At 35.7% G+C, this 16,742-nt stretch overlaps 1 non-coding gene across 1 annotated transcript; it reads left to right on the forward strand.

Moving 5' to 3' along the window:
• The first annotated feature begins 2,249 nt into the window (after positions 1–2,249).
• On the forward strand, positions 2,250–2,321 carry Trnam-cau (transfer RNA methionine (anticodon CAU)). The gene has a single exon. It is a non-coding gene; the product is annotated as a tRNA-Met (tRNA).
• The last annotated feature ends 14,421 nt before the right edge of the window (positions 2,322–16,742 follow it).

The raw sequence follows: 16,742 nt of genomic DNA on the forward strand, positions 1-16,742 counted from the left end.
CTGGGCCCATAACCCAGAGGTCCGTGGATCGAAACCACGCTCTGCTACTACTGACTTTTTTTTTTACTTTTTCTTATGGAACTCAATTCATTATCACTTAAGGATTTTTTTTGTTTGTTTTCTAAAGTTGAAAACTGCCCGAGTACTTCCGTTCTCCATACCAATTTATTGTTTTTTCAAAGCTCAGTATTCATATCATCACTATTAATCACCTCGATACAGCAGATACTTCAATATTTTTTATTTTATTTAGATGACAGTTCCTGAAACGTCCCAACTGTTTCGCCTATTGTAAACATCCGTACTTCCGTCGTTGTGTCGTCCGTATTTTCCGTTTAGCCGTATCACTGGGTTCATCTGTACGTCCCTGTGTTGTCCAGCATTGTTGTTTTTTTATGTATTAATTAATTTTGTTGAAATTGACTCGTCGCTATCAGTCTACTGCGTTCGCTTTTACTGCCATTTTTCTGACTAAATTCGTTTAACAGACTTTTTTTTTTTTTGCCGATTCCTGAAGTTTTGTCTATGGCAACCAGGGTAAAAAAAGTAACTAATTTAATCCCACGGGATTGTGGTGGACTATGAGCATACAAACACACACAAATTCACTCTAAGAGCCGTTGCTCAAACTGAGAAAATCTGCATTCTAACAATGGTATAATTAGTAAGAGTATTATGACAATTTATTGTATACATTATCTCCTGATTGGACAGCTAAAGACGTGGCGTCACGGCTGTGAGGGTTGACTAACTTCCAGGCGCTGTGCTGTCAGCAAGAGGATATGTCGGACGGTTCTAATCGTCCTCCCAAGGAGTAAAGGGAAATACCTGTTTGAGTTCCTGTTACTTAAAAAAAAACTGTCCATTCTTGCTTCATGATCAATTTCTTTGTAAATTTGTGCCATGTCTGCTGATTAAAAAAATAGTTCATCTTAACATCCTCTTTAAAGGGGTTACATTCAAAAACATTTCGTATGAGTATTTCTAGTAGGTACTAATATGTTTTGAGTGTTTTATTCGTAATAATCAAAAAATGAGTCTTTTGTCTGTAAAAATATTTTGTGGGAAAAATTTTGTCTGCATGCATGTTTAATCAACAAGCCCACTGAAGAGCTCCATCGAACGCAGAACACAATTGCGATAAAAAAAAAATTCCCGCACAAGTCTTCCACATAATTCCCCTCCCCTGGCAATAAATTTATAGAAGTTTTGATTTGAATTAGAATTGCTATCAATAGTATGTTTATTTATGTATGGTTGCGTAGCAAACATTTTTTGTCATATTATCTAATAATTAGGAGTTTATAAGGCGCCTAAGGCACCCATTAAAAAAATGATGAATATAACAAACAATTAAATTTAGTATAAACGAAAGTTCTTTTAAAATTTCATCTCTTTTAATATTCTTAAAAAAAGGTATATTAAAAACATATTAGACAAAAATTTATATTAAGTGAATCTGTGCTATTTACCGCAAATTTTAGCAGCAACAAATTAAGTAACCACGAAAAAAGAATATTATTTAAAAATTCAAAAGGGAGTAACTACAAATATGTGAATCTGCCAAAAAATATTTCGGGCATACAAACTTATATATAAAAACAAAAATACCGAAGGTTTTTAAAATAAAATTATAAAATTATAATATATAAGCATATTTAAAAAATAAAAAAACTAAGATTAGAAAGGACATACGTAATAAAATTAAAAATATAGTCAAAATATTCCCAGTGACACAAACTTAAATATACAAAAATATAAACAATTTCACAGTTTTCGTCTAGGTTTTTAAATCTAAAATATTTATAATAAATAACAATAGAACTTAATTTTTATAGAGAAACAATTTTAATAAATTATTACTATTTATATGTATATGCATATTTTATTATATACTAAAAAAACTTTAAAATAATAAAAAATATATTTCAATATTTTCACAAGTAAGTGTCAACAAATATATGCACATATGACGATTAAGTTAAAGAATAAAAGTTCGAAACATGTTTCGATTGCCATAAAATTGTGTTTGTTATTGCGTACAATAATTTAATTATTACGCTGGGATTAAATTTATTCATTGAAAAAAAAATATATAGTGACCAACTGAGCTGGCAAACATAATTTGTAAATACGAAGAATTCTACGCGTCTGTTATAGTACATTACAGGTGGATGTGGATATCTCGTGGTAGCAACTTAATTAACATCTATTTGAATACTATACACGGAATTAATTCTACTAAGTGCAGCAGAGTGGCGCAGTGGAAGCGTGCTGGGCCCATAACCCAGAGGTCCGTGGATCGAAACCATGCTCTGCTATTGTCGAGTTTTTTTTGCGGGCTGAAAATACAATAATCCCGTTTTCCACACCTATTTCTCGTCTTTCAAAGCTCCATTTTCATGTCATTAATTTTTCACCACCTCGACCTAGAAAATACCTACCGTTTTATTAATTAATTAATTATCAATGGCATGATTATCAAATAAATACTAAGCAGGCCCGTGAAAGTGATTACTTTTAACCAGGAATAATCTACGGCTTAAATGTCATAGCTTGTGTGAGAGAAAAAAAAGTTTTTTTTTTTCTCAGAAACAAAAAGTATATAGAAACTAAGTATTTTAATTAAAATGAGACAACTGCAATTGCTTTCAATGCTATCTTGAAAAACCACATTGATATTCTTTATTTTATTTAAACACTTCTTACGTGCCACAACCTTGAACTTATTTGCAGTTACTAAATTACAAAAAATAAGTTCAATTTAAGTATAATGTAATCTGTTGTATTAACTCTTAAGTTCGACTTATCTAAAATAACTAGCTTTATGAAATTTTTTTAATTTTCAATTCAAAGCTAGTTAACAGAGTTATGAACATAGGCGGATGGAGGATTTTCGAAGGGAGAAAAATAAAATTCCATTAACCAATTTCCCTGAATTTTTTTATCAAGCACCTAACTACGATGGCACTGGGAAAACCTTGAGCGAAGCGACCGCTTAACCACTGAAAGAGTTTTCTTTTTTTCTTTTTTCTTTTTCCAAATTACAAATTGCACTCCTTCGGAGATCGAAACCTTTGATATCTGGGCCCGCAAGCGAGCATAATTAACCGCCGAGTATAGGCGGCTCAAATACAAATGTCATGTTTCGAAACTTACGGCTGGGACCAGAAGGTGAAAAAAAAAAATATAGGGTGTAACGGCGTCGACAGCTCCCTCCCCAAACGCCTGGATATAAGTTATTTACTTCGGAACCGAAACTGTCCGCCGTCTGTCAGCAGCACCTAATGTACGACCCCTTCCCCCTCCCCTTTTTCCACCTACCGGCCTTAGTTTTTGCTTTCTGCACCTCGACGCAGGGCGCCGCTCTGAGCGCATCGCCTGTCAGCATGTACGTATTTCATTTTGAAGACAGTTTTTGATTAACGCGAACGTCGTGTCGTTGGAAGAACGCGTGACCCCTGTTCTCTTCCAGATCTATTCGGGATGTTCTTGTCTTTAATACGTAAATGAGTACAAGAAGCTGTACTTTTACTAAATATTCCCTTTGGAAACCAGTTTCCAAGGAATATATACTGTAAATTTGTACAACACAAAGATATTATTACAAAAAATTGACGCATAATTTAATAATTTAATTTATGTTTCATTAGAGCATACATTTTTTAATTAGGAAAAATAATCGAATATTCAGAAATTTTACTTTATTTTGTTTTCCGTGCTTAATTATGTATATACGCAGTTAATACTGGAAAGATATTCAGAGAATGGTTTAGAAATAACTTTAAGTATTGGAGGTACTGGGACAACACAGAGAATAAGTTCCTGGGTAAAAATCTGAACCAGTTTGACTGCGAACGTTATTTTGTAGTGATGCAGTTGTTTTCATATATATATTTATATATAAATATATATATCTATATATATAAATTTACAAATATCTGTAAGTTTACAAGAATATTTTTGTTACATTTACAGAAAAAAATATTTGCAGTGTAAGTTTTCAGTATCTATTTGTTTCGTCCAGCCCATATACCGAGAAAAATAAGTCACGCTTTTAGAATCTCATTAGAGAACCCAATACCAATTCTGATAATGAATAGAAATACATTTTGCTGTTGGGTTATCAATAGTATTTTTATAAACCATAATTAAGAATATTCAGTATACAGATCATTCTGTGAGTGGTCTCGTAGTTTCTTTACTACAACCTTTTGAAAACTATAACATAAATAATTTTTGGGTATTTTATGGGATTTTTTTTCTCATAGTTAACAGACAGAATCAACTAAATCTACTATCTTTATACTAATAAATAAATTTTAAAGTTTTAAAGTATGAATATTTGGAATGTTATGTGTTCGTTACTCACTCCTGTCTTAAACAATAAACGGATTTTAATTCCAAATAAAATATCAGTTATCCCATATAGTACAATCACACTTGTTCAAATTCATATTAAATTTTATCTATCTAATATTACGCCTATTAAAAAAAAAGAAATGGCTTGCCGTTTTCTGTTCACTTACGAACTTTATGCTCTTTAATGATTCTATTTTTTTCTTTGGCTTAAATACATCATGAATATATTTTTAGACAAAAAACTTAAATATAAACTATTTATTTACAAAAATATTAACTGGATACTAAACATTTTCACTTACATCGCATTTAAAATATTAGATTTAAAACTTTGATTCAAAAATATATAATAATAAAACAAATGCCTTTATTTTATGTAGGCTATGTTATAATTTTTTTTTAAATTTTAACACCATATATATTCACTGTAACTATTTTACACTAATGTTTTATATATTCAATCGATATATTTTGACGGGAGATGACGACTGAAACTCAAACGAACGTCGTAGCTTCTCCGAGTCAAAAGTTAAACTAAATGGAAATTTCTAAAAGAAGCAAAATGACCTCAAAATGGCGGCGCTTCCCCCCTCCTCCGCGCGCGATGCGTCACAGTCCTCGCTTAGCGTAGTGAATTCTTTGATCCTCTAGCTATCCAGTGATGGAGATGATAGATATGTAGCTGCAAAACCAAAATGTATCCCCCGATTTCGTTACCATTCTTTTTTGACGTGGTAACGTCTTATAAATCGATGAACGCCGGCTGCACGCACGAAAAAATTGTCACGTTCAGCCTGAGCCCAGCGTGCAATAACCGGCCGACCACCGTGTGAGAAAATCTTCTATAATATCAAACAGTTTAAGGCGGGCTTTTTAACTAATTGTTCGTGATTATATTTTAACAAATTATTTAAATGAAATTTGCAAAAACTGTAAATAATATTTGAAAATTAAAAAGTATGCAATTTTTCATGAAACACATAACTTAGAAACACATAACTTAGAATGTTCTAAGTTATGACGGTTGTAAGTTATGACTTTCTACGTTATGACGTTTCTAAGTTGTGTGGTTCTGCGTTGCGTGTTTCTAAGTTATGATATTTCTAAGTTGTGTGTTTCTAAGTTATGTGGAATTTTCCAAGTTTTCTAAGTTATGACAGTTATAAGTTGTGACTTTCTAAGTTATGTGTGGTTCCCCCACCATGGAAGCAATTTCAATGACGTAGGCCTATTCATGTCAAAAAAGAATCCTCGAAACATCCGCATGTCCGACTGCAGATATTGAACTGCGACGAAGGAAAGTCCCGCTTATAGGGCGCGACACGTTTAACAGCTAGCTGCCTGCGGTGTCGTTCGACTCTTGCTTCCCTCGGCCACTTGGACGCACTACACACACACAGGTTGCCCCGAAAGCACCCTTTGTCTTGCTAGGAGGATACGAAAAAAAAAAAAAAAAAAGGCCAGCAAAGGGGCAACAAGAAGGTCGGTTCTCACTCGAGCGCATTCCCAGTCGTAATGACGGGCACGCTTCAAAGCTCGTTTATTTCCTTCGGCCCCCTCGTCCCCTTGCCTGCGTGCGTTTACGAGAGCAACGAAAAGTGTTTTCGTGAGATAAATACTTCCGACCGTTCCCAGCCCCCTTTCCAAACAATATATATATTTTTTTATTATTTAAAATATCACCCCCTTCCCTTTTCCCTTGTGTCTTCACAAAGTCAGCCCCTCGACAAAGGATAAAAATTGAAAAAAGGGGTATTTGTTAAGGAGTTGTTAAATTATTTATGGCCAGTACGGAGTGATTATGCGCGCGGTATGCATAATGTATTCCAGCGCCGGCCTAGAGCCGGCAGGGAAGGAAACATATAAATTAGAAACGCACGTGCAGCGATGCTCTTTTGTTGGTCCCTTGTGTCTCGATTAATTTTCATCCCTCCTTTTTGTGAACTCTAGCAGGGCGCGCGTCTGGTCTCAAGTCCAAGTCCGCCTTTCAGTGTTTTTTTTTTATCAGACGCCTCGCGATCAACCTGAAGAACCTACTACCGCAACCGTGTAGCACTCGAAGTTTCAGAAAAAAAAAATTGGTTGTCTGTAAAGTCGGTTTACGGAAAATAGTTTAACGTGACAACGTCATAACAAAAAATTGATGAAATGATTGATCCAGAAGAAAAGAAAATATCATATTCTGCCTGAGACTGTGCCGTAATAGGTTTTTGCAACCAAACCATTTAGGCATTAAAAATATTATATTCTTTGAGGAAGATTTTTTTTTTAATTTTTCTATCTTTTGTATGATAAAATCTACCTCTGCATAATTTTATGAATAAAATTGAATCATTTTTATTGAATTATCACTATTTTGTATGGATACAAAGGAGTGAAATGAAATGTACAATTTAATTAATAAATTTACTTTTATTTGCATTCATTATTCACATATATTTATTACTTTTGAAATGTTACGTGTGCCGTATTTATTTTTACAAGTACAAAAAATAATATTTCGCAGCTGCCGGGATTCGAACCGACGACCTTACAGAATATAGAGCCGCTAACCACACGCCCACGAGGCCATACTAAGGTAATGTAGTTTCAAATGTTATATATATATTTATAAAAATTTTGTTCACGGTAGGGGAATAATATTATTTCGTTTTTATAACTCGATTTTATAACAAATACGCATCCCAAATACACCAAAATTATTTATAATGTGTTACAATATTTTTTAAAACATTGTGCAAAGATCCCGGTTGTATTTTTGAATTATAATGTGTAACTGTAAAACACCATTGTTGGTTCAAAACGTATTTGAATATTCAACATTACTTTTAAATAACCGCACCGATTGTGCTGAAAATCGGTGGACGATCGTTAAATTACATAATAATAATAATAATAATTCAAACGACGAAAATATGATTGAAAAGTCAAATCGATGGTCGTTCTAATCGAGTGGAAGAGAGATGCCACGCATGCGTACAATGAGCAAAAAGGACACATCCGTAGTGGGACATTCGTAGTGGGACACTTTTTCGTGCGTGCAGCCGGCGTTCATCGATTTATTAGACGTTGTTACGTCAAAAAATTGTGCGTGGAGTCCCTCCGCGCGGAAGAAGTGAAACTTCGTAATGTTGAAATGAAAATAGGAAGGGGTAGAAATTGATTTTTATTGAAATCATATTGTTTCTTTAAGACAAACTTTATTAACATTGCTTACAATGCATAGCAAGAATACCACGCGCATGTGCTTGGGATCTACCGACTCACTCTCTTTCTCTCTCCTACTTTCTACCTTTGTGTATCTTTCTTTCTCTCTCCCTCTTGCGTTGGAACATTGGACGCTACTCGTTGCTAACGCTCGCGCATGCGTTCGAGTGCCACGCATTCACTCTCGCTCTGTCTCTTTCTATTCCCCCTCCCCAGGAGCGTTGAACGTTTAACGCAACCTTTTTGGAAGTCGCATTAGAAGTTTCACTTCAAAAAGTTTATAAATGCAACGTCACCTTACTCAAACTTTATCTGTTTCCGAATATTAAACGTCCTTTAACTGATGTAGCTCTAACGACAGGATTCTTTAACTTGAACGCTAAGATCCTCCATATAATGGCACAGAAACGGAGACGGATCACGTAAACGGAAGTGTATCTACCATAAAATTTCACTATCGCACCTACTTCTTCCGCAATGCACGAAACGTAACAAATATCAATCAATGTGATTGCATTTCAATGTTGCGAAATATTCATTTAATTAATATATATATATATATATATATATATATATATATATATATAAATGTTATGCTTCGTAACTTTAGCACGGGCAGAATTTACATAAATAACAAACAATAAAATGACAAATTATTAATAGAACACTAGATATTTTTGTACTTGAAACAATATTTTACGTATTCAAAACATAAGTAGCTTGGCTTCTTGGTAGTAGCCGTGTCCTTGGCGAATAATTCACCAAGGTTTCGGTCGGCATTGCAGTCGCCATCATACGGGAACAGTTACCTACTGATGATGATGGCGACTGCAATGTCCCTGATGATGGCGACTGCAATGTCGACTGAAACGTCGGTGAATTATTCGCCAAGGACACAGCTACAACCCAGAATCCAAGCTACTTCAGACAATGGCCGTGAAAGCCTGCAAACATTATATTCAAAAAAACCAAACATGGCAACCGTCGAAGCCAAGAACTCGGCTTCTATTAGGAACGTTAACGAAAGAGCTAAGCATCACCCGTGAGGCTTTTAACCACCCCACAGGGTGGGCCTCAACTTAAATATTGGGTGTAGACCAGCTGTAATCTCACAAAAAAATCGACCAACTAAACGCGCTGTCTACACCCACGCAAAACAAGCAGAGTATAACAAAACATTAGCGGATAATATTATGACAATATTTCGCGCAGCGTTAGGCCTTACAGGATGTACAAAAAAATTACAATGACATAGCGTAGGCATTTCTCCACAGCGTTTCGCAGTTGCAAAGGTGCGCAGGTTACACGTAGTGACGTCACGAAGCGTGCACAGCAACCGGTGTTATATGGGCTGAGCTCGTTATTAACCAAAAAGCTGAAGTGGAGAAAAAAAATGATTCAAACAAAACTTCCAGTCTTTAGCATTATGAGTTCTCTTAATTACGTTGTTCGTGAATGCTAATCTTGCAGCTAATCAACTCCGGAAAAGGTTAAAGTCAATGTAGAAATATCACTAAATCATTTAAACGATCAAAGTTCGGGGACCGAATCTTCCAGAGGCGGCGCTCAATCAGCAAAGACGAGTATATAATAAAAGTTTTTCAAAAATCTCGACGACTCGTCACATTGCATGGGAGTGCGTTAAAGACGAGTCGAGGGGTGGGCAAATGGCGACGACCTTACTTGAATGTCTCGTAGTTTGCAGTAGTCGAAAGGCCCCAGCTCATGTCCCGTTGGGTGTGCTTGCAACCGTCTGGGGTCGCGTGCGCCTCGCACACGACTGCTTCCGCTTCATCCTCAGCGACCACACACGCTGTCCGGTAACTCGCTCCCGTGCTACTGGGCATTCACTCCCGTCGCGGATCGCGCCCGAAGTCTTAACTGCCGCGCGTCGGCCCACACACTCGTCTCCGGTGTCAGTCATTCACTTCACAGCCGCAAGCGGCGCACTCGCGCTACGCGTCACACGACACTTGCTACCAACTCTTCCAAAAATGTACCGACCATTGCCAACTGTCACTTGTGCTCACTCAGGTACTGCAACCCAGCCAAAGTCTCTAACGCGTGGTACGAGTGTAAATAAATATTTGCCCCCACGTCTCTGTGCGAAATAATTACCCAAAAGAATATAAGTAACATAAATAAAAATAAATAAATAAGAATATAAATAACATTAATAGGAAAAAATAACAGTTAAACTCACGTGAGGCGGGGCACACGCCTCAACCGTTATCAAACTATTGTAGAAACTCTGGTCTTTGAGATCCATCTCCAATTACGTGATCCGTCTCCGTTTCCGTGTCGTCGTAGAACGGACACAAGAAAACCTGGAGTTACAACAAAGAAATAATTTTTTCTCCGGTGTTTACGTTTACATATTTTTTAAATAATTAATAGCTGCAGTATTCTGCGTGGCCCGTGCTGAACACAAGGTGATATAATGTCCGCAAGATAAATCAAAATGGATAGCGCTACATGACATTATAGTAGACATAGAGAAATGACACATAATTGCTGTTTGTATGTCTATGACCTATCAGTTTCTGTTTATCCATGGCGATCGGTTGACCTGTTTTGAAGTTGACATGCTGCAGCGCCATCTAGCGGCGAGTTTGCAAAAAAAAAAATGGATAGCATAAAAATCTTCTACATGAAAAACACTTCGATGTGCTAATTTTCATGGTGATCGGTCAAACGGTTTTGGAGTTTATCAACGTCATACATACCAACATTATATTTTATATCTATAGGTATTGATCAAGTAATTGGCAGTTTTTTATGTTCATGTTAATTTATTATAGAGTTATAGGTAGAAATAAAATGGTGTTGACAGTAATTGGCTGACATACTATTGTTTTATTTATACTTGAAGCTAGCGCTACAAGTCCCTCGAAGTTCACAAGGAAGAATGAATTAATGCTTTAGCGACTCGTCCTTTTCACGAAAAGCTGCATTCGTAATTCTGCAAGGATCCTTGGGACTATTCGAAAGGTCAACAAAAATGGCTGAAATCCTTTAGTATGCACTTTTCGAGGATCCTTTAGGTCAAATTGCCCTTTAAGGAGGTTTATGGAAACAGCAATTATATTTTTTTTCTGTGATGTTACACGCACAAACACTGAAACATTAAGTTCATGCATACCTTCTGATAATAAATGAGGAGAGGAAGGTAGCTCAGAAGTTCTGTAATATGTTTCAAGTTCAGCAGTGAACAACCATATGTCACAGCAACAGAACTATATGCACACAAAACATGTTAAACAACTGTTAAAAAAAGTTCAATTAATAAACGAACAGATATAGATTATCGTTTTCCCTATGACAATGGTTTTGGATTGAAACACATTAATTATACCCGCTTCACGTTGATGGTAGGTACCGCCATCGAACTCGACGACCCTGAGCCAGTTATAAACAAGGACCTTATAACGTCTGACCTGTCAAAGAAATGACCTTGTTATCAACAAATGAGAGCTCTAAAACGTTTTGATGAGTTGAGTCTAACATGGGGTGAAATGAATACACGAGATAATCCTGACTCTACCTATGAAAAAACATTTATGTAGAGGAAATAAAGTTTTTTCGGTTTCATTCGTTGAATGCAATAAATTGCGAAAATTGATTAAAAAATTTTTTTGTACATACACATTTTCTGGTTAAACTGAGTTTCATAAGAAACTTAAATAATGGAAAATAAAGATGAATATGCATACACAAACACAACCAGCCAAAAGCTGCCGGTGTCAAAATAGTTTAATACATAGATATCATAGAAAATCCCATGGAAGGGATTAATTCAAAAAAGTATCATAGCACATACGCACACAGTGGGCTAACAACAACTAAAAAGTGGCAAAAAAACAGTAAATAAAGCCAAAAAAAAAATACCTTAAGCAATACGAAGACAAACAGACGAATCAAACGATAAAAACTCAATAGATAGGTGATATGGACAAAACAACGACAACTCAGAGACGCACAGGTGAACCCAGCGATGTGGCCAATTAGATATTCTGAACACCACAACGAACACAGCACAGACGAACACAGAACGCTCTTGTCGTTGTGTTGTCAACATTATCTATTTAGTATCATCTCAGGGTTCGTCTGTTTGTCGTTTTGTTTATTTAAAATCCTTTATGCAATTTTCTCGTCGACTTGATGTAAGCTTTTGGACACACGCCATTGCTAAGCACATGTATGTCTGTAGAAGAAAACTACAAAAAAACACAAATGACAAAAAAAAAACAAATTAAGCAAAACATTGCTGTTGCTGTTGCTGTTGTACAACATAAATTTTTTGCTTAGTTTGTTTTTTGTCATTTGTGTTTTTTGTAGTTTCCTTCTATAGACATACATGTGCTTAACAATGGCGTATGTCCAAAAGCTAAGATCAAGTCATGCACTCCCATTGCACAAATCTTTCAAAGATAATTTTCTCGTCGTTGTTAGCCCACTGTGATATTCTGTGCTGTGGTGATTTTGGACTAATTCCATCCAAAGAATATTTGGTGATGTCTGTGTTTTTTTTTTAACGTTTATACATCAGCTGATTTTGGCTTGTTTTATGTGTTTCTGCATATTCATATTTTTATCGTTCATTATTGAGGTTTCCTATGACATACAGTTCAACCGGCAATGAGTTATGTCTTTAATGCATCGGATTCATTTCACACCCGGAGAATACAGTCGGTCAGCGCGACCTGCTTTACAATTGCATACATCACTCCGCGAGACAGCTTTTTTTTCCAGCCTTTAAGTGGGGGTGCGTTAATAAGAAATGATACTTCATTTCCCTTCGAGAAAACTCTCGCCCGCTTGAGAAATGCTTCCGCTATTCATCACAGAGCGTGCACTGCCGCGCCGGGCCGTCGCGATATCTCCACAGGCACTCCTCTTTCCAACACTTGCTCCGACCTGCTAGGGAAGCTTTTCTCCTTTTGCTGCGGCCAGCAAACGCGATCAAAATCTGCCCTTGTTTCTGGGGACGTCCGGTGGATTTGTTTCGAAATTTATGATTGGATCATTTTTTTTTTTTTTAGTTTTAATAGTCGGCAAAGTAGGTCCATTACGACGCATATCGTGGATGAATCTCTGGTTCGCAGTCCCCCCGCCCTCCCTCCCATCAAATCGTCGGTGCTGGAGGCGACGAAACCCGTTTTACATGTCGGTTTCGGGTTTTTATTATCCTGACAGTGCTTCCCCCGTTTCGACATGTTCGCGTGCGGCGCGCGATATGGTTGCAAAACTGGTGACCGTTTCGCGCCGATTCGAAAACGTTGGCTAATCTCGCAATAAGCGCCATCGGTAACTGCAACAACTTTATACTACCTGCGGTTTGATAGCGAACACTCGCGGATACACACGCTATGTTCTACGCACTACAAAGAGAGAAAAAACTGTCATAAGTAAATACCTATATCATAAAAAAAAAACCAAGCTAGTAACTTTACAACTGAGAAAATCGCAACGTTATAAACGTTGTAACTTAGAAAATCATAAACCTAAAACTATCAAAACTAAAGGTGGCTTGGCTTCTGGGTTGTAGCCTCGTCGACAGCAACGCACAGCCTACAACGGTGGACATAGATATTTGAAATTTGAAGGAAATATTTCTTGAGTAACGTAGGGTTGCACTAATGAAGAAACGATTTAACGAAAATCAGCTCTCAATGAGGGTTTCAGGGGTGTTAAGATCAAAATTGCCCTATTTTTCAATGTTATTGCCTTGTTAGTGCTTTATTCGCCACCTCTATGTCAACTGCTATTGCATCGTTGATGCCTTCTGCGGTTCCTGGTGACATTTTAATTCTTCACTCTTTTTCAATCTTAATCAACTACCAAAGAGGTTTGTGGAAGCGGTAAAGACTAAAAATATCCCGACTTTCAAATATATATGTCATACAAACTTTGAAACACATTAATTGAGCATGGGTTTTCCTAAAAATCAGCCTTCAAAACGGGTTGTGGGGGCTTTGAAAATCCAAATTTCCTGTTTTTTAAGTATGTGTTCTAAAACTTGAAATTCAATAGGGATGTTTCTCATATTACATAGCCATCAACTGTAAACGAGGATTTTCTTAAAGTTAAGGATTTTACGAAAAAGGTTATAAAAGTAACACTGTAAGCATATACGCGTATAAAATGTTCTCAACATAGGCCAAGATTGTCATATGAAATAAACCTTAAGAATTTAAAAAAATCAATTTATTAAAATTTATTAATTTTAAAGGGCGTTTATAAAAATTAACGATAGATGTACACTATTATAAATTTATTAGAACCCTTAACAAAATCCCTATGTTATAAATGAAAAATAATTTAAGGCACTGCCTAGCGTCATCGTTAATACGGGTCACTTTAATCACCTGTACGCAACGTTGTGACGTCAAAGCTTATAAAAATAACATTTTAAAAGTGCTTAAGAATCTTAAGTACTGGCTAACAGAAGAAAGCAAGTCATTTGAAAGTGAAGCTTGCATTTCTAAAAGTCATAGAATAAAATCTACACTAAACCTCATGGAATACGTGTCACGTAATAGTTTCGTGTAAATTGTGCTCTCCGGGAAGAACGCAAGAGAACTTGACCAATTATTTAAACCAGCTACATTCCACTCTAGCAATTACCTTATTGAGCACACATAACATACAGGATGTATTTATTTGCATTTGGCGGTCGATAACAGCGATTTACCAAGTATCGAACAAAAACCTTTTATTAACAACATTATTAGCGACTGGTTTTCTTAAACGTTCTCAATTTGCTGCGTTGCTAGTCCATCAAGACATCATTTTCCAAACCACATATTAGTATTCAAATACTACTTGACCACCCACATTTTCTAAACATGAAAAACCTTGCTTATAGGACCAGTTTCCCTCGTTAATCACCAGAACAAACACATAACATCGGAATTAATTGCACAAATTTTAAGCTTAAACATCTTTTTTTTTTCCATTTCTAAACGTTGAAAACACTTAGACCTAATAGTATTAAGATTATAGGACTATTTGATTTCCATCTGAATAACATGGACAAGAAAACCTTAATTAAGCTCCTTTTACAATCAGGATGTTTTATTTTGCGATTTTAATGGTGGTTCGGGAATAATAATGATAATTACTTCGTCTCAAACCCCCCGTGGGTTTTGACAAACTAGTGATTTTTTTTTTAAAGGAATAACTAAATAAAATTTGGGGATCTAAACACGCAGCAAGTTTTGATGTTCTAATTTATATTTTCATTTTCACATTTTGCCACGTGGCCATTCTTATAAACTTGAAATTTTTGCATAATAACCGCATTTATATCTGAAGATAAATATGTTTAATACTTCACTCCGAAAAAAAAAATACTGAGGCACTGATTCATTGAGATTCTAAATATTGAAGAACCTCCCAGTATTTTGCGCTCGCAAAATAATATCAGTCAAGATGGTAAATGGTGTGTAAATATATTATATTTATGAAATTTTTTAGAATAAAGGAATAAGTGTCTCGAAGACATTCAGGGGGTGACCATGTCCACAGGATTACGTGTAAAGTATGTGAATACAGTTTTTTCCCTTCAGCTTATTGTTGCGCTATATAGGTTTGAAGAGTAGTGATGTCATAGTAGAAACAGTTTAAAACGACAATTTTTTAAAAATGAATGTGACTTTTTTTAAGGACTGAGATTCTAATTCATACTTACAAACCATTATCATCCACACACACACACACATATATATATATATATATATATATATATATATATATGGATGTTGGTGTATATGACGTTATTGAATTCCCGACACCGACAAACCAATCACCATGAAAGTTGGCACATCTTAGTGTTTTTTTTAATTGAGATGTTTTTTATGATATCCATTTTTTGTATCCTTACACTTAATAGGGTTGCAGCACATCAACTTCTGTACCGTTCAACCAATCGCCATGAAAATTGGTACATTGAGATTTTAACGGTACTTAAATCTCAAAAACAAAAAAAAAATTGTGATGGTGACTGCGATAAGTAACTAGCGGGTAAGTTTGAAATGGAATGTCATTTGAAACGCTCTATAGATTCTAGATTACATGCAAACCATCCATTTTAAATATATAGAGGTAAATAAAAAAAACACTGGCAAGAAAACGTCTGCAGTGTTCTGCTAGTACATTATAAAACAAAATTTCCGCAGTGTTTTGGGCGGAACAATATGGCGATTGTGAGATCAACAGCATCCAGTCTCCTGGCAATTCTCAGCTCCATGTAGACATCGAGGTCACTAAAAAACAAATGAGGGGCGATAGGATCAATGCATACTCACGGAAAGAACGGTTGGGAGGAAACTTACTACTTCCAAGCAGACCGAATGGAAATATCCGCCACGTTTTCCCACACGCGAGAATTCACCATGGGGGCAGGCGAGTGATCCAAACACTCGACTAACTATAGAGGCATATACAAAGTGGCTTTACAAAGAAGGACGGATTTTATATTGCAGTATGCATAGAGTAGAGGGCGAATTAAGTAGTAAAAAAAACCTCTAATTTTTGTATTCCTAATTTCGGTGGATTCTCTTTATCACAGGGCTTTGTTGGCTGAATGATATCATTAAATATAACTGTACCACGGAGGCATCTATGTCACAAAAACAATATTTATCATGAGAGCAGTTTAAAGATAGTGCTACTCTTACATACTCGACCATTTTCTACCCAAAATATGTGAATGTTTGACAAATAGAAAGAACGTTAAACGGGGGTCAAATTTATGGTCAAAAGTGCATTTTGCCCAAAAATGGACATAGTGTTTTATGCCTTTGAGGTATATATATATATATATATATATATATATAAACACAAAAAAAACACACACAGGACGTTTCAGTTCTTTATGGGTAAACTCTGGGAATGAAAGGTAGCCCTACCTTTAGAATTAAACAGAAATTATTTTAAGTAACATTAATGGAAAATCTTTGTCCAGTAGATTTTTCACATTTGGTGTTTTTTTTCTAATTTTTTACTACCTTACAATATAAAAAAAAATTATTTCAGATAGACTTAAGTTACGACAATTTCAATTGCACGGTTTAAAAGAGCCTTAGATTTCCCGTAAGACAGTCTTTCAAACAGTGTAATAGGATGTATTGAATCTTAAGCATTCCCGAAATTATTGTGGCTTTTTATCC

Source organism: Bacillus rossius, chromosome 15 (genome assembly GCF_032445375.1).
Source record: "Bacillus rossius redtenbacheri isolate Brsri chromosome 15, Brsri_v3, whole genome shotgun sequence".
Classification (NCBI taxonomy): Eukaryota; Metazoa; Arthropoda; class Insecta; order Phasmatodea; family Bacillidae; genus Bacillus; species Bacillus rossius.